General features: G+C 44.0%; 1 long non-coding RNA gene across 1 annotated transcript; it reads left to right on the forward strand.

Annotated features, from left to right (window-relative positions):
• The first annotated feature begins 1,181 nt into the window (after positions 1-1,181).
• Positions 1,182-22,779, forward strand: LOC112655349 (uncharacterized). Its single transcript, XR_003133638.3, has 3 exons — positions 1,182-1,612; positions 6,100-6,177; positions 20,167-22,779. It is a non-coding gene; the product is annotated as an uncharacterized LOC112655349 (long non-coding RNA).
• Positions 22,780-23,024: the final 245 nt, after the last annotated feature.

Genomic DNA, 23,024 nt, shown 5'->3' on the forward strand with positions numbered 1-23,024 from the left:
AGCTAGCACTACTAGGGTGCTAATCATTTTGCAATGTATAAACCTGTCAAATCAATACATTGTACACCTGAAACTCACACAATATGTCAATTATATCTCAAAAAAAATCTGGGAAAAACAAGACTACATCAATATTACTATAATTTTTGGTAAACTCTGAGTTAAATTTTTTTTGGTCAATATTTTTTTAAGTTTTATTTAAGTCACCCCTACCTACACCCAACATGCAGCTTGAACTCATGACCCTGTGATCAAGAGTCATGCACTCTTCTGACTGAACCAGGTGCCCCAAATTTGGTCAATTTTTGATGTTTCTAAAGCGTTTTTATTTTCTATAACTATCTTTTTCCTAATCTCCCCCAGTTACACCAGCTGCTGTTTCACCTTCTTATTGATGTCTTCTTGTCTGCCTCTTCATTTCCTAATTCCTGGACTTCATGTTTGCTCTAATCTCCTTGAGAGGGAGCAAAGTATTTAGACTTTCCTAGTATAAACCTTCGAAGGAATGTTCCTCATCTATCTTTTGTATCTCTCATTAACTTCCTCCATTTTAGTTGAGCGTTGGTTTTTTTGTGTGTTTTTCATGTTTGTGTGTTTGCTTTTTTGTACATGTATCTGTTTGAATGAGGGTGGTTATGGGAATCCTCTAATTCCCCATCCAGTTCATCTGGCTATTTCTTAGATCGTTCACTTACTTAGTTCTTATTTAGGAAGATTGGATGTTGTGGTTCTATATGGTCCATTTAGTCTTTCCGCTGCCTGAGGGAGGGAGTGCTGGCAGATTGGGCAGTAATTATTGGGAACGTATTCCCTGTATTCATTGTGTTTTCTGCTTCAGGATGGACAACCAACCACTTTGGTAAGAAGCAAAGTCAAGAGAGACCTAGGGACTTCTTATTTGCTGGGCAGATTAATTATCTATTGCTGCATAATAAATTACTTATAAACTGCGACTTAAAACATTTATTATCCAATAGTTTGTGTAGGTCAAGAACCTGGGTATGGGGTGCCTGGGTGGCTTAGGTCGTGATCTCAGGGTCCTGGGATCAAGTCCCACTCAGGCTCCCTGTGGGGAGCCTGCTTCTTCCTCTGCCTATGTCTCTGCTTCTCTCTGTATGTCTCTCATGAATAAAAAAATAAATAAGATCTTTAAAAAAAGAACAAAAAGAACCTGGGTGTGGCTTAGCTGGGTCCTGTACTTAAGAGTCTCTCACTAGGCTGCCATCACAGGGTTGGCCGGGGCTATAGTTGCCTCAAGACTCCAGTGGGACCTGCTTCCAAGCTCACTCATGAGGTCGTCGGCAAGATTCTGTTCCTCACAGGCTGTTGTTCTGAGGGCCTTTCCGTTACTTGCCCTGTAAGCCTCTCCCGAGGGCAGCTCAGTGTGACAGCTTGCTTCATCAGTGCAAGCAAGAGAGGAGTCAGTGCAGCAAGATCAAGGTCACCATCTTTAATAAGTGATCTCGGAAATGCTACTTCATCGCTTTGGCCTGTTGTTCTTTAGGAGCAAGTCAACAGGTCCAGCCCACACAGGAGCAGAGAGGATTACAGGACGGCCTGAGTACCAGGAGCCGGACCGTCATCGGGAATCCTTTAGAAGCCAGCTACCATGGTGGGTTGACACTGTTTTCTCATACTTGCTTCTATCTTTATTCACCTCAGATCCCTTTCTGTCAGGAATAGGGTCGGTGGAGAAAGCATGGTGACGTGTGGTCTTTTGGGCTCTCCTCACTCCCCACACTGCTATGGTGGAAGAACGAGCTCACCAAAATGTGTTAGATCCCTCCTGATGCCTGCCTGCCACGTGGGAGGAGCAGTGGTGCGACCCTTAAGAATTGGCATCCACTCACTTTGCACCACACTGCATTCCTGCCTTGCAGGGGGGAGTTGTGTCTCAAACCTGCTCCTCCTCTGACAGTTTGGTCCAGATGAACAACATGTAACATCTACACTGTATCATAGCCTTGGAACATTTATTCTGTGCTAGACGCTCTGCATGGATTTTCACATCTGATTCCCCCAGGCTTCTGCAGTGAAGTACAATCATTTGTTGCCATTTTTTTAAATAAGATTTTATTTATTTATTCATGAGAGACAGAGAGAGAGAGAGAGAGAGAGAGAGAGAGACACAGGCAGAGGGAGAAGCAGGCTCCATGCCGGGAGCCTGACGTGTGACTCGATCCTGGGTCTCCAGGATCACGCCCTGGGCCGAAGGCGGCGCTAAACCGAGCCACCAGGGCTGCCCCTATTTGTTGCCATTTTAAAGCACTAAAGAAAACCTAGGCTTGGAAAGATCACATAACTTGGCTGCGTTCCCACAGCTATGGGTGGAAGATTGGGAATGTAAGTGTGTAACCACCATACAAAGTTTCAAATGCTCTCAGGCAAACTCATTGTTTGGGGTTTGGTTTCAGAGAGAGGGTGCTTTAGGTTACTTTGTTTTCGTCCAAATTCATTTTGTGAACTTGCCTCATTAGTGATTACAAAGTTGGATTCAGATTCAACCCTTTTCTGGCAAGCACCATCCTAGGCAGTTTTCCCTTCTTGTTCTCCTGAGATAAAGATTTAATTATGCCCAATTTACAGATGAAGAAACTGAGACCCAGAGGTCACACAGCCCACAAGGGGCAGAACAAGGGAACCAGCTCATCGTACCTTCCTGCAATGGGTTTCTCCTCATTTTGCTGTTTTGTCCACTTAATGCCTTTTTACTTTAGGCCTATCCCTTCAAATATGCTTCTCTAATGGCTCTCTTGTGGCCTTATGTTCAAATCCACAATCCTTAGTAGACCCAGAAGACCTAATAGAATCATTCTCTTCAGCCTCATTTGGTGTCTCTCTATCCCTAGTTCTTTGCACTGCAGCATATTAGAAGATGGGTTTTTGGGAGGATCCTACATACATTGTATTTTTCCCTACCCACACTCAGAAACAATTTTTTTTAAGATTTTATTTATTTATTCATGGAGGTAAATTTAAAAAAAAAATTTTTTTTAAAAAGGGATCCCTGGGTGGTGCAGTGGTTTGGCGCCTGCCTTTGGCCCAGGGTGCGATCCTGGAGACCCGGGATCGAATCCCACATCGGGCTCCCGGTGCATGGAGCCTGCTTCTCCCTCTGCCTGTGTCTCTGCCTCTCTCTCTCTCTCTCTCTCTCTCTCTCTCTCTTTCTCTCTCTCTGTGACTATCATAAATAAATAAAAATTTTAAAAAATTATTTATTCATGGAGGGACACACACAGAGAGAGAGAGAGAGAGAGAGAGAGACAGGCAGAGGGAGAAGCAGGCTCCATGGAGGGAGCCCAATGTGGGACTCGATCCCGGGTCTCCAGGATCACGCCCTGGGCTGAAGGCGGCGGTAAACCACTGAGCCACCTGGGGTTCCCAAGAAACAATTCAAAAACAAACAAACCCCAAAACAAAAAAGTCAGCAGATAAGAAAACCAAAATAGATTGGAGGACATAGCTCAGTGTTTGAGTCAAAATCCACCTGCTAACTCCCAGTCCCCAATCTTGACCTTGGACCAGCCCACAAAGGGAAAGGTGGCCCGTGGAAGCCAGACACTGCCTCTCACTTATCCCAGTAGAGAGAGAAAAAGGAAAAACCAAATCCTGAGATCCAGCGCCTATGCTAGATTGGATCTACCCAGTCAAGAAATGCTGACCAATGTCGGTGCCCCACTGTGATGATGAGTACTGTGGCTCAGTTCTCCAACCTCCAGCCCACCCTCAAAGGCACCTTCCTGACTGCAGAGGTCAGAAGGCTAAAAATGTAGTCACAGACTCCTTTGTAGCTAGGGGTCTAGTTGGAAATAGGTGCAAATTTGATGGTGGCCCTTTTTTTATTTTTGTTGTTGTTGCCAACAGGTTGGGGTGTAGAAACATGAGATTGTTCTGCAGCAGCCATCCAGCACTCATTCTTGGAACATATCAACAGGCTCTTGTGGCAGTTTCTTGACTAAGGTCTCCAGGCCTCTGACTGGCAACTATGGAGGTCTGTGTTCAGGCAATAGTCCAGTGGAGGGCTTAAAGGTAGTAGCCCCACTCATGGGCCATTTCTCCTGGCTTCTTGGAGTGACCCTGGAGGCCTTATCCTAGAGCCAATTCTTCCCCTCCTCTCAGTCTTTCCAATGATGTAAGCACAGAAACCTGGTAAATCCTTTCCTACCCAAAGCATCTAGAGAGCTTTTTCTTTCTTGCACCAAACTTGAATGATACTGTAGTGCCAGAGCCTGACAATTAGCTTTTTAGATCATTGACACAAGTGCCTGCCATTAACTAAGCCTTTGATTGCCAAGGCATCCATCTTAAAATCGTTCATGTCCAATAAACACACTGCCAGCTACACACATAGATAGAGAGCCAGGCTGCCCCATCCATGAAGTTCCCCTTTTAGAGAGCCCGGGGTGACCTATATAACTGGCCACGTGAGTGTCCCTGCCTTTCCCTTCCTGGGCTCTAATTCTGCTCTTATGTTTTATTTTTAAAGTTATTCTTTTTCTTTTTCTCATGGAGATATAATGGATACACAACACGGTGTAAGTCTTAGGCATAGGATGCTGTTGACTTGCTACACTTACGTATTGTAGCATGCTTACAGCACAACGGGACCCAGCACCTCTGTCATGTCACAGAATTTTTTGAGTGTGTGATGAAAACAGTCACGATCTAGTTTCTTAGCAACTTTGAACTTTATAGTACAATTGATTGTAATTGCTATGCAGTGCATTAGATCTCCAGAACTTGTTTACCCGCTCTTATGTTTTAAATTCACCGATAAAGAGTGAACTCGTGAAACCTAGGTCCCCACACTCAACTCAGAAAAGGCAGAGTCCCAGGTCTGCTGCTCTCTATCCTTGATCTCAGGGTGTGGCCTTCAGGCTGTCATGCCCCCTCTGGGGCTTGTGAGTAATAAACCTCGTTTTGTTCAAGTTCCCTGAAGCTTATTGGGATGTGCATCTTGCAGTCCAGCCTCCGGGTTGACTCCAGTGGGAGGAGGGGAGGCGCACAGCAGTAGTAGGGGCCCAGGTGAGTGCTCCCAGGCATTCCTGGCTGGTGCTATCACATTACTGTCTATAGGCTGAGACTAACACAAAACAGATACCCACCAAATAACTCACCCTTCCTCACTGTGGAGGATTAAGGGCCAGAGGCCAAGAGTCTTTAGGGAAGACTTAAAACCAGAAATAAGGAAGAGGCATTTCTCCTCCCTACTCCAACAGCCAGCCCTGGACTGGTCACGTGCCCTTCTCGATGAGATATGTCCTGCTTCTCCCCACCTGGCTACTTCCTTACTTACCTTTCAGGTCTTGGCATAAACAAGACCCCCTCCCAGAAGCCTTCTCTGATCCCCCACATGAGGTTGAGAGTTCCCCTCCTAGCACCCTACCCATACTCTAACCCTCAGGCTCCTTGTGATGATGTCCTCATGTCCCTGGTGCAGGGAGGGTGTTCAGTGTTCATTAGATGGCTGGCTGGCTGGCTGGCATTCCGGGGTGAGGACGGAGGAAGGACACGATGGACCTCTTCCAGATTGGGAAGTGTGGCCCTCGAGCTTCATTCTTGGCTCATTGGAGTTTGCTCTGTTGCAGGCTCCTACCTACCTCATTTACTTTGGTGGGATTTCAACACTTAATGATGACACCCACTTTTTGTCTCATCTGTTTATGAAAATTTGCCACATTTCCTCCTTTCAGAAACTTGGCCTCCTTATTTGTGCCGCCCTTTTTCCAAGTGTTTTGGCAGATGAGGTTTGCCATAGTCGGATCTTTGGGAGTAGTGTCTTCAGTGACTGCAAGAAGGGCATTTCTCACAAGGAACTGTGCTGTGACTTAGAGCTGCCTGTTGTGAGGTTGGACTTTATGGAAGTCCATATCCATGCAGTGGTATTGATTATCAAGCAGGTTGTAGGTTGAGTGTACCAAAGCCTTCTTTGCTGCAAAATGGATTTGTCTTATATCTTAGAGGACTTCAACTACCTGGACGAGCCCTCTCTGACTTCACCTCCACGTTGTCCCCAGATTAATAAGACTCTCTGTCATCTGGTAAAGCTTCTGATGTAGGACTGTCCCTGGAATCACCATTATCTTTTTCCTCTACCAGGCAATAGAGCTCTTCAAGGGAACAGAAAAGTGTCTGACTCATCTCTATATCCCAAGCACCTGGCCCACATCCTGACAGGTAAAGAGGACTTGATAAATATTAGCTGAACTGAAATTGTGGGCATCATGTTGGAAGCATAGAGCCTACCTAAGAAATGGAGAAGGCTGCCTTTACAAGAAAGTCTATCTCCCCTTTCACCCATCTCTCACCACACTCTGAGACCTTTCGTGGACTCCTGCCAGGTGCTCCTTCTTTGAATGATCTGGAGAGCTCTGTCTGGTTGACCTGTAGCATGACCTGATGTGGGAAACAAAGGCAGAAGGAAATGTAGATAAAATTAAATGTCCTTATAACCTGTAGCCAGTTGACAAATACTTGAGGCAGGCAGAGTATAAAGTTCCTCCAGGAAACTCTCAACCCTTTTAATGTTAATACTTTGCTAGAGGGGAAAACAACCTTAGCTTGACAAGAGCCAGGCCTCCAGTACCTTGTAATAGTCTTCTTTACCATATGAACATCCTTTTGGAACTTCCCTTTGTCTTTACATCCCACAGCCCCAAAGTATATAATCAGTTGCTCCTCAAAATCCTAAAGCAGCAGCTCCTTTCTGCCCACGAGTTCTATCCCCATGCTTTAATAAAACCACCTTTTTGTACCAAAGACATCTCAAGAATTCTTTCCTGGCTGTTGGCTCCGGACTCCAACAATATTCCAAATCTAACTGGGAACCAAACTTGGGTTGCACTGTTTCATTACCTCAGGGTCTTGATGAGGAGTTTAATATGTCTGGTCTTGGAGATACATAGGATTCTGATCAGGTCATCAGCAGACACTTTGGTTTCATTAAGTGAAACAAGTTTTCATAAGATCCTTTTTTCTTAAAAATGTGTGACCTTGAAATAATTTTTGAAAAAAAAATGTGCCTTTCCTACCTTATCATCTTAAAATTTGCATTTCTGACTACTATACCATGTGAACAACTATCATTTACTGAGCACCTGCTGTGTATGAAATGCTGGGCATTCATACATGCCTCATTTGTCTTATTTATTCTTTACACTGACCTCATGAAATGGACATCTTAAAAAAATCATCCTATTTATGAGGAAATCAGTTTAGAAAGATTAAGTATAAGCTCTTCTAGTTTTGATCCCTAAGGAAATTTAATTTTGATATGTTTTTAAACGTCATGAATTTCTATTTTATGCCTGTTTAGTGGGCAGAATTGAATAGTATTGCATAGAAAACTTTCCAGTGATTGGAGCTTCCAGACTGGTGAAGAAATCAACGTGCTGAACAGGTGACATACACAGAGGATATGGAAGCTCCGTGCACCTCACCCTGCCCCCATACCCCACCCTATGTATTCCTTCCATTTGGCTGTTCCTGAGTTACATCCTTTCTAATAAACCAGTAATAGTAAATAAAATAATAACCACAATATCTTTCCAGGTACTTATGTAAATTTTATAGTTCCCATTTTCTGGACTCAGAGTTAATTCCATGAAATTGATTTTTTTTAAAAGATTTTATTTATTTATTTATTCATGACAGAGAGAGAGAGAGAGAGAGAGAGAGAGAGACCCAGAGACACAGGCAGAGGGAGAAGCAGGCTCCATGCAGGGAGCCTGACGTGGGATTGATCCCGGGCCTCCAGGATCACGCCCTGGGCTTAAGCAGGAGCTAAACCACTGGGCCACCGGGGCTGCCCCATGAAATTGATTTGTAATGGTTGATGTCATTCATCTTTATGTTTATGTTAGCCTCTCTTTACATTTACTGCCACAAGCATTCTTTATCTACAACAAGATAATATTTTGAAATGCTAATACTTGTGATTTTTTTCTCTGTCTTACTGAGTGTATGGCCCTTCACCAAATTATCCGGGGACATCTAAAATGCCTGGAGAGGGGCACCTGGCAGGCTCAGTCCAAGGAGTATGCAACTCTCAATCTCTGGGTTGTGAGTTCAAGCCCTACAATGGGCATGGAGTCTACTTGGAAGGAAGGAAGGAAGGAAGGAAGGAAGGAAGGAAGGAAGGAAGGAAGGGAGGGAGGGAGGCCTGGCGCTATTAGAACAATGCAAATAGAGGCACCTGGTTGGCTCTTGGTAGAGCATGCAACTCTTGATCTTGGGGTCATGTAGGGGTGTAGAGATTACTTTAAAAAAATTAGGAACCATAGCTTTTGATTTGCAATATAAAAGAAAAGGTATTTGAGAAAAAAAGGCCCTGCAAGGAAAGGGTGGAGAATGTGTGCCTTACACACAGATGGTATCAAAGATCTACAAAAGTGGAGCCTAATTAAAGTGATGAGGATAGATCCAAGGATAGAGATTGAGGTTAGTAAAACTCTGGCAATAGGGAACTCAACTCATCTTGAGTTTCTGCAGAGGTCTGAAATAGAATGGTAAATTTGGGATCAGTGGTGTATAAATGGTGCATTGGTTGCCTGTCCAATATTAATTCTCATTTTCTAATTGAGATGTAGTGGATATAACAATGTGTAAGTTTAAGGTGTGCAACATATTGGCTTGCTACATTGCAATACATTGCAATATGATGACTAGAGTACATTAGCTAACAGCTCTTTCATGTCACATAATTATCATTTCTTTTTCATGGGGAAAACGATTAAGATCTAATCTCTTAGCAACTTTGAAGCTTATAGTATGGTTGACTATTATCACTATACTGTGTATTCAATCTCCAGAACTTATTTACTAGTTGCAAGTTTGTAACCTTAAACATCTCCCCAGTTCTCCCATCTCCCAGTCCCCGGTAACCACCATTCTACTCTCTGGTTTTATGAGTTTTATGAGTTCTTAAAATTCCACATGTAACTGATTTCATATGGTATTTCCCTTTCCCTGTCTGACTTACTAGCTCACTTAGCATGGTACTCTCAAGGTCCATCCATGTTGTAAATGGCTGGATTTCCTTCTTTCTTATGGCTGAATAATATTCCACTGCATATATGTAAATTCTCTTCATTCTGTCAGTCTCAAATTTGTTCAGAGTGAAGTGTGCCTCATTGAAGATACCTTCTCTGACTCCCTGGCTGCTAGGAATGGCCAGCTTTGCCCAATGGGAGGGAAGGAGAAGTAGGTGGATAGTTTACCAGCATACTTTATACAAAGGGATAGATGAGACTTGAGTGCAGTTTTGTCTTTTCCCCATCTGCCCCAAATATAAACTTGCTAGAGGCAGAGCATCCATCTTTCTTAAGGCAAAAAAGAGCATGCAAGTGCAAGCTACGTGTGAGGATGGTGGAGAAGAACAGGAGAGGGACAATGATGACATTGTAGAGCTACTGTGCCAGTCCCAGATCAGGTAGTCTTACTAGAAAAATAAGCCCCTCTTTGGTTAAGTTATAGTATAATGACTTTTTCTGTTGCATGTAGGCAAATGCTACCCTGCTACTGATGACTGCTGAACCCAGGGGGCCTTTTTGGAATTGCCCAGGGAGAGTCTAGACTGTGAGGAGAGAGGGAGGCCTAGTGAGAATCCTATGGGAACTTGAAACATGTAACAACCTGACAGAGGAGGCAGACTTACAAGAGAACTTGGAGAAGTAGGAAGAAACCTGAAATCAGTGTTGAGCAAGGAGTGCTTGGAAGTAAGCGTCTCCAAGACCAGGAAGCAGAGAGGTTAAAAGAATCATCTCATAGACAAATTACCTGGATTCAGTCCTGGCTCAGGTCACTGCTACCCAGGTGATCTGTGTCTCAACCTCCTCTTCTGTAAAATAGGGATAATAATAATAATAACCGGGATGCCAAGCTAGCTCAGTCTATAGAGCATGAGACTCTTGACCTTGGGGTTGTAAATTTGAGCTCCACGTTGGGTATAGAGATTACCTAAAGAAATATATTTTTAAAAAAGAATGAAAAGGTATATTGTAAGGTTATTGTGATGGTTAAGTGTGAAGGGCATACAGTAAACCCTCAGTGAGCATCAGCTGCTATCATTGTTAATCATTCCACAGAAGAGGAAGGTGTTTTAGTTTTAGTTTTTGTTTTTGTTTTGGTAAAGGCTAATCCCTCGAGAAGCCTGCAAATGGTGTTATCCTCCACAGAATTAATAAACATTAGTCATCAGATGGGCCTAATGGAAGGCCGTTCCCTCTGGGGTGGTACTGAGTTCCTCCTCTGAGTCTGGCTGGCTCATCCCGTGATGGTACACTGGCACAACATTTTCCATTTATAGAGGTATTCAGAAGCATTTGTTGAACCCCTTCCATGTGCAGGAACCATGTCGGATGATGGTGGGATGCAGAAATGTACGATACAGTGTGTGCATGTGTGCATGGGTGGGAGGACCCTCCTGGACACCAACAGCAGCCACAACCTTTTTTCTGCCGGGGTTGAACCAGGACAGATGTGACCCTCAAGAGACACCTCAGGAAACCTGAAGAGGAGGCTAATTTGGCATAAGGCAGAGCCAAGAAATGGAGAGCAATAGAGTCCCAACGTAATGATATATTTGAACCCTGTATCAAATAATATTTGAAGGGAGAAGTATTCTCCAACTTTTTCCTGTGGAATCCAATGAATTCCTTAAACCATTTTGAATTATATTTTCCTTCACTTGCAACTGAAACAGCCCTAAATGATACAAGTGGTACCTAATTCATATTTGCCTCCTGCCTTAAATTTCACTGCTTTGTTCAAAGCTGTTAATGCTTAATTAAATGAACTGTTGGCTTTGCCTAGCCAGCCAGTTTCAGAAACTGGAGTAAATCCTAGGTACTATTTTTTACAAAATTATATTATGGAAAATTTCAAGCAAATACGATAGTAGAGATGATAGTATAATGAGCCACCATGTTCCCATCACTCTGTTTGGACAATGATCAACTCATGGGCAAACTTTTTTTACCTATTCTACATTCCACCACCCTCTCCAAAATGGATTATTATTGTTTATTTTTTGAGAGAGAGCTAGAGAGAGCACACGATTGGGGTGAGAAGGGCAGAGGGAGAGAGAATCTTAAGCAGGCTCCATGCCGAGCATGGAGCTCAATACTTGATGCTGAGATCATGACCTGAGCTGAAGTCAAAAGTTGGATGCTTAACTGACTGTGCCCCTTCCTAGGCACCCCCCAATGGATTATTTTTAAAGTATATCCCGTGCTTTATTTTATTTGATCAGTGTGCATGGGTCACAGGACATCACTCTAATTGCCAAGGAGCAGATGTAGTGGAGGTCTAACACCCTTGAGACCCCAGGACTTCTCCAGCAGAGGATTTCCCTTGATGCTGGCAAGTTGGAACGGTGACTTCCCATTACAAGTGGTGTTAACAATGATGCTGGGATGCCTGGGTGGCTCAGGGGTTGAGTGCCTCCCTGCCTTTAGCCCAGGGCGAGATCCTGGAGTCCTGGGATCAAGTCCTGCATCTGCTCCCTGCATGGAACCTGACGTGGGACTCAATCCTGGGTCTCCAGGATCATGCCCTGGGCTGAAGGCGGTGCTAAACCACTGAGCCACCGGGGCTGCCCTGTAAACCTAATTTTTAACAGAGGTATAGTAGTTCATTAAGAACATATTCCATAGTTGATGTGCCCATTCCCTCACATTTTGGTATTCTAATTCCATTTTGTTTGTGTGTGTGTGTGTGTGTGTGTGCAGTTATAAATAACCATGTGATTAATAATGGTTTTGTTTAAAACTTTTTCTGTATTTAGAAGTATTTAATTACTATGAACTACCAAAAGCAAAATTACTGGTCAAATAATATGAATATTATAGAGTGGGGCATTTCTTTCTTTTTTTTAAAGATTTTATTTATTTGACAGAGAGAGTGAGAGAGCACAGCAGAGAGTGGCAGAGGGAGGAAAAGCAGGCTCCCCCGCTAAGCAGGGAGCCCAGTACAGGGCTTGATCCCAGGACCCTGGGATCATGACCCAAGCCAAAGGCAGACACTCAACCGACTAAGCCACCCAGGTGCCCAAGTGGGGCATTTCTTTCTTTCTTTCTTTCTTTCTTTCTTTCTTTCTTTCTTTCTTTCTTTCTTTCTTTCTTTCTTCTTTCTTTTTTTTTTTTTTTAAGATTTTATCTATTCATTCATGAAAGACACACACAGAGAGAGAGGCAGAGACATAGGCAGAGGGAGAAGCAGGCTCCATGCAGGGAGCCCGATGTGGGACTCAATCCTGGGGTCACAACCTGAGCCAAAGGCAGATACTCAACCACTGAGCCACCCAGGCATCCCTCTAATACTGATTTTACACCATCTTGTATTGTTCTATAATAATCTCAAGAGCCATTCTAATTTTTTCAAGATAAATTGATAAACACTGATGAATTTTAAGAATATAAGCCCTAGAGTATATGACAAAGAAATAGGATTTTTAACTGGGTACACTGCTGTCTAGAAAAAAGAACTACATTTGCCAGCCTCCCTTGTAGCGCAGCACAACCATGTGACCAAGGTTTGGCCAATGAAATAGAAGCAGAAATATTCCCCTGTTGATGGCTCAAAACCTTTCCCATTAGGTCTTTTTTGCCCTCTTTCCCCCCTTTTTTCATTTTAGTGGCTAGAAAGTGCATGACAGCTTTTGGGGTAATGAGCATAAGGACCAAAGCACAGGCATAGTTGGGAGAAAAGCTGGAAGAAACCAGGGTCTCTGAGGACTCTGAAGTACAGAGCCACCATTCCACTTTTCCACCACTTCCCTCTCTTCATGGGAAAGAAAGAAAGTTCTATTTTAAGCCCTTGGTAGTTTGGGTTTCCTACCACATATGGCCAAACCTAATTCTTTTTTTTTTTTTTAAGATTTTATTTATTTATTCATGAGAGACACACAGAGAGAGGCAGAGACAGAGGCAGAGGGAGAAGCAGGGTCCCTGCAGGGAACGATGTGGGACTTGATCCCAGGACCCAAGATCACACCGTGAGCCGAAGGCAGATAGATGCTCAACCGCTGAGCCATCTGCTAAACCTAATTCTAATACAGTGTGGTTTTAGAAACTAGGAGTGGCATTGCTACACTCCATTTCATAAGCCCAGAGACATTGGGAATTATTGCCATGGGAAGCATTTCAAATGTATTTTCAGACCATATCATTAGGTTTAGCTTCTTAAAGTATTCCTGGTCCCAACACAAAATCTAGTGTCAGCAAGCAGGTAATTCCAAGTTAAACTGTGAGATTCACGACGTCCAATTTCTAATATAGTTGCCTTGAATATAAGGGAAAAGAAAGGACTTGGGACAGGGTAATCTTCTCCCAGTTTATCTTGTTTCCAGAGATTACCATCCCCACTCCAAGAACTATTAAAAGGCCCTCTTGAGAGAACTGCAACCAAAAATAAAGTGGCATTTGGCATCTTTCTGGGAACACATTTAACTCTGCTCCTAGAAGAATAACCTGTTTTAATTTGCTAAAAAGCTCAAGTCAAATCATGTTTTCATCTGGGCTGGGAAAAGGAAAACCACTGACAAAATATTTTAAAACAACAATGCCAATCTAAAAAGCAAAATGCCAAGTTCAAATAAGGTTATGCTAGAATGTACTTCGGTTACAGTAAATCAAGTCTGCTGAAAACACACTTTGGGAGTCAGATCTAAAATATTAGGACTGGGACACCTGGGTGGCTCAGCGGTTGAGCGTCTGCCTTCAGCTCAGGACATGATTCTGGAGTTCTGAGATGGAGTCCCGCATTGGGCTCTGCATGGAGCCTGCTTCTCCTCCCTCTGCCTGTGTCTCTGCCTCTCTCTGTGTCTCTCATGAATAAATAAATAAAATATTTTTTAAAATAAAAAAAATAAAATTAAATACATTAGGATTGGGGAATCAGGGTTTTTTTGTTTGTTGTTCCTCGAATAAAAAAAGATGGTTACTGGGCACCTAGCTGGCTCAATCAGTAAAGCATCCAACTCTTCATATCTCGGTGTTGTGAGTTTGAGCCTCATGTTGGGTGTAGAGATTACTTTTTTAAAAAGTTATTTGTGGGTGTGGTGAAGGGAGGTGCAATATATTGCTGTGATGTTTAGAGGAATCCTAGTGCTTACTCCTTCCTGCCAAAGTTCGAATTGGTCAGCAGTGAAAATCAGGGTCAGACTCAAAAGCAAAGAGCTTCACTCAGATGATTCTCTCCAGAATTAAATAGTAGCATCAAGTTAGCTTAATTTGATGTCCTCTGGTGTGCAGAGCTCACTCTCTTTTCCAAACTCCCTGCATGTTGTCCCCTCTACCAAACCAAGAATGATGGCTCTGGCCAGTTTCTGCAAGATTCCCTCTTCCCACCTAACTCGCTATGGACTGAAGCTAGGTTTGTGCGCAGTCAACTCTCAAGTGAGCCGGAAGAGAGGCTATGCAGCGTGTGATTTTGCACTGGCAACGTGTTAACCTGACCCAGCCATCCTCCTGCCAGTATGCACACCTCTGGACTACTCCAGGCAGTTGCTGCCCATGTGGGGAAAGCAAGCAAACAAAGTTAAGTGTTGTTTTAGGCAAAGCCTGACAGAGGTAGCAAATCTGTCTCAAAAGAAATCATGCAGGGGCACCTGGGTGGCTCAGTCAGTTAAGTGTCTGTCTTTGGCTCAGGCCAAGATCCCAAAGTCCCCTCTCCCTCTGCCCCTGTTCTCTCTCTCTCCCTGTCTCTTGCATGTGCTCTCTCCTATAAATAAATAAAATCACACACACACACACACGCACACACACAAAAAAAGAAATCGTGCAGTGCATCCCAAAGCCAATATAATGAAAACATTCAACCATCCTCAGCCGTTCTCCTGTTATGATAAATAATTAACTTTCAGCAGGTCAAATTATCTATTTATGTGTGGACTTTAGAAGGTTTCTGGTAGGGACGCCTGGGTGGCTCAGCAGTTGAGCATCTGCCTTCAGCTCAGGGCATGATCCCGGGGTCCCGGGATTGAGTCCCATGTCGGGCTCCCTGCATGGAGCCTGCTTCTCCCTCTGCCTCTGTCTCTGTGTCTCTCATGAATAAATACATAAAATCTTTTTTAAAAAAGGTTTCTGATATTATGTCTTTTTCAGAATAGGTATTTCACCTCTAGGGTAAAGGAGAACCTGGCAATGAAATCTATACTCTCTTGGGGAGCAGGGGAGGGAGAGGTAAGCCTTGCATTTAACTTTAATTGGTGATGAGTTTTAACATTCTATTCCAGTGTGTTCAGCCAGGATAACGGCTCATTATTAACCTGTGCTTTCTGAAAGCCACCTGCCTGCTGCCACAGCACAGGGAAGGGCGCCTTCATTCCTTGCTCACTTTCCCTTTAAGAGTCCTTCGTATTTCAGCTGGTAAAGTTCCAAGTGCCCTCTGGACTAATTGGCACAATGTGAGAATTTTCCAATTTGGAAGAGAAAGAGCCTGTTCTCCAGGGAAGGCTCTTCAAGGTAATTGCTCTCTGAGAGATTCCTGCCACTACCTTTGGCAGCCTTCACCAGAGACAAATCCCTCTTGCTGTTAGGAGGAGCTAGAAACCCACAGATGGAAAAATAAAAGTTTGGGACACACTTGCCAAGACCTTTGAAGCCAATGACCTTTAAAAACGGAGGAAGTGGAGAAAAGGCCAGTACAGGCAAAGGCAGCTGAACTACCCCCCACCCCCCCACCCCACCCCACTCCACACCATGGGCACCACAGCTCTGGCTAGGCTTTTCCAACATCCTCTTTCTAGAGATCTTCATTTCAGTGAAGGCAGTGGGAGGTAGAGGGAGCTCATGCATTAACCAGGATTCTAAGCAGGGGTGAGAACAGCACTTATTTGGAGCAAATCCTTTAACAAATCACCTGGGCTGGATGGAGGACTGCAAAGGATGTACTATATAAGAAAATGCAGTGGTTGGGGTACTTGGCTGGCTCAGTTGCTAGAGCGTGGGACTTTCAATCTCAGGGTCCTGAATTCAAGCCCCACATTGGGTGTTGAGATTACTTAATAAGTCAAAAAAAAAAAAAGAAAAAAAAAAAAAAGATAGTGGCTAAGCCAGACAAGGCTCTTAGAGGAATCTGTGTGAGCCCAGGGGGTGAGGGGGAAAGTGAAAAGCAAAGACACAGAGAAGAGAGAAGTCCTTTCTGGGCTACCATCTGCCACCCTGGACGGCAGGGGATATGTGTGGGGAAAAAAGCCAAGGTGGGGATGCCAAACAATTGGGTGGCAGGCTGGAGAGAAGTGCTGAAGAATGAAACTAGAATAATGGTTTTCTGTGAGTGGTGGGCTGTGGGTCCCCTTCCCCAGCTGTGCTTTCAACCTTCATTCAAGTAGATGGTGTTCCCTGTTATGTGTGTGGGCGAGCACAATCTTTCTGGAAACTAAGGAGGCGCTGAGTCCCACAGTCTGTTGACATAAGGTGAGAAAAAGAGAGAGAACGGTGCTGGATGCAGGAGGTAGGAAAGCCCCAGCAGGGCTGTGGCACTTTCGTTCCTCTGTGAGTTCACATCACAGTCCTGGCAAAATGGCAGGAAGGAGATGGCAACCAGAGGTGTTCAGGGGTGGAAAAATGGAGGCCTGGAGCTGAGCTGAGGGGACAGCCCCAAGGTGAGGTGGCCGGGCTAAATATGGATTCAGCACTGCCAAACCCCAGAGCTCCCCATCTCCATGATCTGGGTAGTCCTGTCCCTCCTCCTGGACAGCGCTTTGGAACTATTGCAAGTAGCGCCTGAAAGCTGCTGGCCTCTGGTTCTGTTGGGAGGAGCATAGCACAGGCCATAAATGGGTGTGTTTGGGAGCAAGATTCTCTGGGTTCGATTTCTAGCACAGGTATTTACTAGACCTTGGACAAATCATTCTGATTCTCTGCACTTCAGTCTCCTCATCCGTAAAAGCAAGACAAATAACCGTGCCCTCTTTATAGGATTATCAGGGGGGAGTAAATGAAGTTATGTACATATGAATTTTAGCACAAGGTGATAAATATTAGGTGTTATTTTATGACTTTCTAACAACATAGGACCATGCCATGAATAACATGTTTTGATGCTATCATTTTATCTATCTTTCTGACCCACAGAAAGAATTCAGATGCTAGAGTCCAACAGATTTGTTCCAATCCCAGCTCTGTCCCCTCTAGCTGGGTCACTCTGGTCACGTGACTTAACCTCCCTGTGAAAGGGGTGAAAAACACATCCCCTGCCCTGCAGGGTTGTTGGGAAAATAAACTCCCATGGAAAGTGTCTGGCCACGTCCTGTTCATCTGGTCTGATCATGAAATGGCCCAGTGGCTCCCTTGTCCCACTCCGCATGACTATACATGCATTCTATTTTTTAAAAAATATTTATTTATTTATTCATGAGAGACACACACAGAGAGAGAGGCAGAGACACAGGCAGAGGGAGAAGCAGACCCCATGCAGGGTGCCTGATGCAGGACTCAATCCCAGATCCCAGGGTCACGCCCTGAGCCGAAGGCAGGTGCCCAACCACTGAGCCACCGAGGCATCCCTCCACATGCATTCTAAATGGCTCTGGGGGCTCCTAGACTTTTCAGACTTTTCCCACATTTGGTTAAGTCTGGCTGAGGTTAACCTCACTTGTTGGTAATTGTTCCTCTCTGTTTGTCTGGACATGCCATTAGCCTCAGCTTTGCCAAGCAGGTTGGCTGAAATAGGACTGGGTTAGTTCAGAGGTTCAGGCTGTCTCAAGAAGCACGAGGAAATCTAAACTGGTGGGAAACTCTAAGTCAGACACATTTATTATGAACCGTATGTTTCCCTCTCTTGACCAGCTCTGGGTTGCTGTCCATGTGAGCTGCTCCTCCTCTGCTTCTGGGGACCTCCCCAGAGGCTGTCACTGAATGCTACCATCTGTACTCTTTACTCCTTGTAAACAAGGATGCCAAGCCCCCATTACTGCCCCTCCGGAAGGCCTGATTTCCCTCAGGGTGTGCATGGGGACCAAGATGTTCTATTTGGCTGTTGTAAGAGTGACCACAGAGAGCTGAAGGACTTGGGAACATATATGTCCCTATATATGTGGTTAAGATGCATTACAATTGCCCTAGAAGCATGTATCTGGGGGTTAATGGTGGTTGTCTGTAAATTTAAATGAGAGATGACACAGTTTTATCCTTTTCTTAAATCTGTATTTAAATATAATCTTTTATACAATGAAAACATATGGCTTTTGCAATTGGGGGAAAATGACTGTTAAGGACAAAATAGGCATACTTAGCTGGGAAATCCATTCGAAAGGTGTTTACTAAACCTATGGTATGGCCAGCCCCGGGCTTAGCACTGATTGAGCAAAAAGGATAAGGAAGACTCATGCACTCAAAGAAGCTGCAATGAACTGAGGAAAGCCTTCAATAAATAAACAAGTATGTCATGGCAAATTGAGATGCATGCAACAAAGGAAATGGCCTGGCTGCTGCAGTTGACAGTGGGAGGAGGCTGTGGGTGATGGAACCTACTTTTTTTTTTTTTTTTAGATTTTATTTATTTATTCATGAGAGGCACACAGAGAGAGGCAGAGACATAGGCAGAGGGAGAAGCAGACTCCATGCAGGGAGCCTGATGCAGGACACCATCCCAGACTCCAGGATCACGCCCTGAGCCAAAGGCAGATGCTCAACCACTGAGCCACCCACGCGTCCCTGGAACCTACTTCAGAAGGTGGTTAGTAGGTGCCATGGAGATTCAGAACTGAAGGCAGAGAAGGAGTGTGCAATGCAAAGAGTAGGTGGAGAGGAGTTCCAGACACAGGAAGTGCCTGTGGGATGGTCCTATAGGAGGAGCAAAGTTGGCACTCCAGCGTGTTTGGGGAGTGGAGGTAGTATTGCAGAGGGGCAGAGGCCAGCTCATGCAAAGCCTCTAAGCCTTGGCAATGATTTTGCTCTTTATTCCAAATGCAAGAGGAATCCATTTAGGAGGTTCTTGAAAGAGAAGAAAGAGGCCAGAGCAGCGTCAATGGAGCCAGATAGAGGTGCTTGGGTTTAGGGCATTTTGAAGGGAAAACAAAAAGACAAAACATGCTATTGGATCAAAGGTGGGAATGAGAGAGAGGGAGGTGCCATAGATGGCTTCCTGTTTTCTGGCTTGGAATTATCTACCAAAGTGAAGCAGATTGTGGGAGGAATAGGTTTGGGCATGTTAAATTTCAGATGTCTGGGTTTATTAAAAAGGTGGCATTTAGAGGTGACTCAGTCCTTCGATGTGATGAAGTCCAATGCAAACAAGAGAAACAATTCACTAAATTGCTTTGGCACAACTTAACAGCTTTATAAAGGTTTAGTTCCCTGTTTACAGAACTATTAAGGATGTTAAAATGTCATGGATAATGTTCAGTTGTACTTTATTTCATTTTATGGGTGATAATATGTGCTATGGGGGCATTTGGTAGTTTTCATAAGGGTAATGGGTATAATCCTCATGAATGTCAAAGATCTACTATAGAGGGCAGCCTGGGTGGCTCAGCGGTTTAGTGCTGCCTTTGGTCCAGGGTGTGATCCTGGAGTCCCGGGATCGAGTCCCACGTTGGGCTCCCTGCATGGAGCCTGCTTCTCCCTCTGCCTGTGTCTCTGCCTTTCTCTCTCTGTATCTTTAATAAATAAATAAATAAAATCTTTAAAAAAGAAAAAACAGGATCTACCATATAGATACACTACACAGTATCTTGAACTGATTTCCAATACAACTTTATGGAAAATGTTAAGTGGCTAGTTGGTGTGTGTTCTGTGGATATGCAATAGTTATCCTTTATTTAGCACTTACTATGTGCTCCACATTCTGTTATATACTCTATAAATATTTCACCTGAGCTCCACATTATTTATCATCCATTTTATTTATTTATTTATTTATTTATTTATTTATTATTTATTTCCATATCATTATCTTTAATGTCCAAAGTTTATAATATAAGGGCCAGGGCTTTCTCCCCAACTCAAGTTTATAAATTTTTGATTGGCTTGTGAGGCCAATAGGGATACTTTTTATTGTCTAATTTGGTTTTTGGGAAGACTTTATTCAGGTGCTCAATGGTCATCTGATCAAATGGAATTATGTTCTTCATCTTCTCGAGCTCTTTTTTATATTCTTCAATCCTGGCCTTTGAAAGAGACAAAAACTCAGCACAGCTTTTCATGTCTTCTTTTTCCTCAGCATCCACCTGGACAGTGTATTTATCCTCTGGCACAAGAAGGAGTTATCAGGACATTAAACTTCTTCTCAAAGTCATCTACCAAGCCAGCCTTTGCCACATTGGCCTTACAGTAAGCCCAGTCAATAGCAGGTGGTTTCTCAGGAAGAGTAGCCAACCTGGAGGTAAGTATCTCATTCCAGGATTTCAGGGAGTTGGCAATGGCCTTCTGGTTTCAGGGTATGATCTCCCCAAAAGCTACCCAGTCAATGGTTTTTAGAGCAAGTTTTCACCCGGCCATCTTGAGATCCTTCACTGACCCCAGCAGCCCACAGTCCACAGCCTATCATCCATTTTACATGTGAGAAGAAAAAGCTCAGAAAGGTTAAGTAACTTGCCCAGAGTCACAGAGCTAGGAGGGGGTGGAGTTTGTATCAGACCCAGGTCTGAGCTGACCAGAAAGTTCAGATTTCTATGAAGCAGGTATTGCCCTTGGTTACAGAATGGGTAAAAGAGGGATTGAGGCCAAAGTGGGATTGAGAATGAGAGAGGTTTATTGGGGAGTGACACCCACAGATGGGCAAGATGCAGTACAGACCAGACAAAATCTCTGCCAGCCCAGCATAGAGCTCTGAAGCAAAGACTGCCCATTCAAGGGGGCCTGCATTGGGCAGAGATGGGTGGACCCTTGTACCACTACTTCAGCTCACCCATCAGCTGGGGAGAGCATGCCATGATCTCAGGTTGAAAACTGGTCTGGCCCCTCAAGGCTGTCAGTGAACTGCACTCCTTGCATCGGGCATTTAAGATCTCCTTAAATGGAGATCTGAGCAGTGCATCTCCTCATCTGTCACATGCTCTAAAAATTGCCAGTGCTCCTTTCATCCAAGAGAAGGGTGTGCATGAGTTATCTATTGCTGTATAACAAATTGCCCCCAAATGTAGAAGCTTAAAATAGCAAGTATTTGTTATCTTACAGTTTCTGTGCATCAGGAGTCCAGGCATGGCTTAGGTGGGAGCCTCTGGCTGAAGGTCTAGTGTGAGGTTGTTGTCAAGCTGTAGTTGGGGTCACCATCTCACCTGAAGGATCAACTGGAAGGGTAATAGGCTTCTGAGCTCACATGCATGTTTTTTGGCAGGCCATGGGCCCCCATCACTTTGGCCTCTCCACAGGACTACCTCATGACATAGCAGCTGACTTCCTCCAGGATAAGCAGCCCAAGAGGCAGTGAGAAAGAGGACCCACAGTAGAAGTCATGGCTTTCTATAACCTCCTCTTGGATGTGACATCCCATCATTTCTACCACATTCTGTTTTGTTAGAATTGAGTTAGTAAGTCCAGGCCATACTCAAGGAAGATACAAGTACAAGAATACCAGGAGTTGGGGATCACTGGCAGCCCTTTCAGAGGCTGCCTCCCATAGCATATTCAAATAAATAACACTAATGGGGGATGCCTGGCTGGCTCAGTTGATGGAGCATGGGACTTTGATCTCAGGGTCTGAGTTCAAGCCCCATGTTGGGTGTAGAGCTTACTTAAAAGAAAAAAAAAAGCAAAAAACAATAATGACAATAGTAATAAGTTTACCCACCATGTGTTGAACATTTGCTATGAATTAGAGGTGGTACTAGGTCCTCACCATATCACCTCATCCTTACTCCTTTATTTTTATTTATTTGTTTGTTTGTTTAGATTTTATTTATTTATTCATGAGAGACACAGAGAGAGGTAGAGATATAGGCAGAGGGAGATGCTAGCTCTCTGTGGGGAGCCGGATGTAGGACTTAATCCCAGGACTCCGGAATCATGCCCTAAGCAAAAGGCAGATGCTCAACCACTGAGCCACCCAGGCATCCCTATTTTATTTATTTTTAAGTAGGCTCCAAGCACAACATGGGACTTGACCTCACCACTCTGAGATTAAGAGTCACATGCTCTACCAACTAAAGCAGCCAGGGGCCCCCTACTCTGTTATTCACTTAGGATTCATCAGCTAGCAGGCGCTGAACTGCTGAAAACAGAAAGACAAATGAAGTACACTTCCTGTTCTTGAGGTGGTCATGTCCAGAGGCATAATTTATTCAATTTTACAAGGGAGAAAAAGAGGAGCCACACTGTTGGTAAGTAAGTGGCTGAGCTAGGAGGCTGAAGCTGGTCCATGTGACATCAGGGCCACTAATATTTGTGAAGATCACATACTCCTGAATTCACAAGCTTAAAAACATCGTTAGTCCAAGAACAATTTTAAGGATGAAACAAGTCACAAAGAATATTTATATGAACTTCAGAAACAGAAGCTTGTTTAGTGGTGGGGTTGTTTAGACACACTGAATGGAAAAGTAAAAAATGATTTCCACAAATTAGGGTGGTGGCCATCTCTGAAGGGAGGAAGGGAACGTGGAGGGGTGGGTGTACAAAGGGCCTCTGGAGAGCTGAGTACTCTTCTGGATCTGGTGGTGGCTGTCCAATTTATCATGATACATGTAGCTGTACATATGCTCTGTTTACTCCTCTGTATGTATGACATAGTTTACAATAAATAAAACTCCAGTAAAAAACAATTGTGTCATGAGGGATGTTATTGGCCTGGTGCAGGCACTTGTGATGGCAGGTAAAGAGCTCTCTTCTTCAGACACACAAGGGGCATAAAGGTCTTTTTGCCTTCTGCAAATGTCCCACACAGGTGCACCTGCAGCCTGGCTCACCACTACAGTAACATGCATTATACCCAAAATAAATTGTGAGGAGGACAGTGCTTCATCTTCATCAAGTGAGATCATCTTGCCATTTAAGCCAACATGTCCAAGCATTCCCAAAAGGACTGCTAAAGAATGAGACCCTAGTCATGTTTTAACAGTAGCCACTAGGAGCTTTCCACAG

The sequence above is a fragment of the Canis lupus genome, chromosome 9, assembly GCF_003254725.2.
Source record: "Canis lupus dingo isolate Sandy chromosome 9, ASM325472v2, whole genome shotgun sequence".
In the NCBI taxonomy this organism is placed as follows: Eukaryota; Metazoa; Chordata; class Mammalia; order Carnivora; family Canidae; genus Canis; species Canis lupus.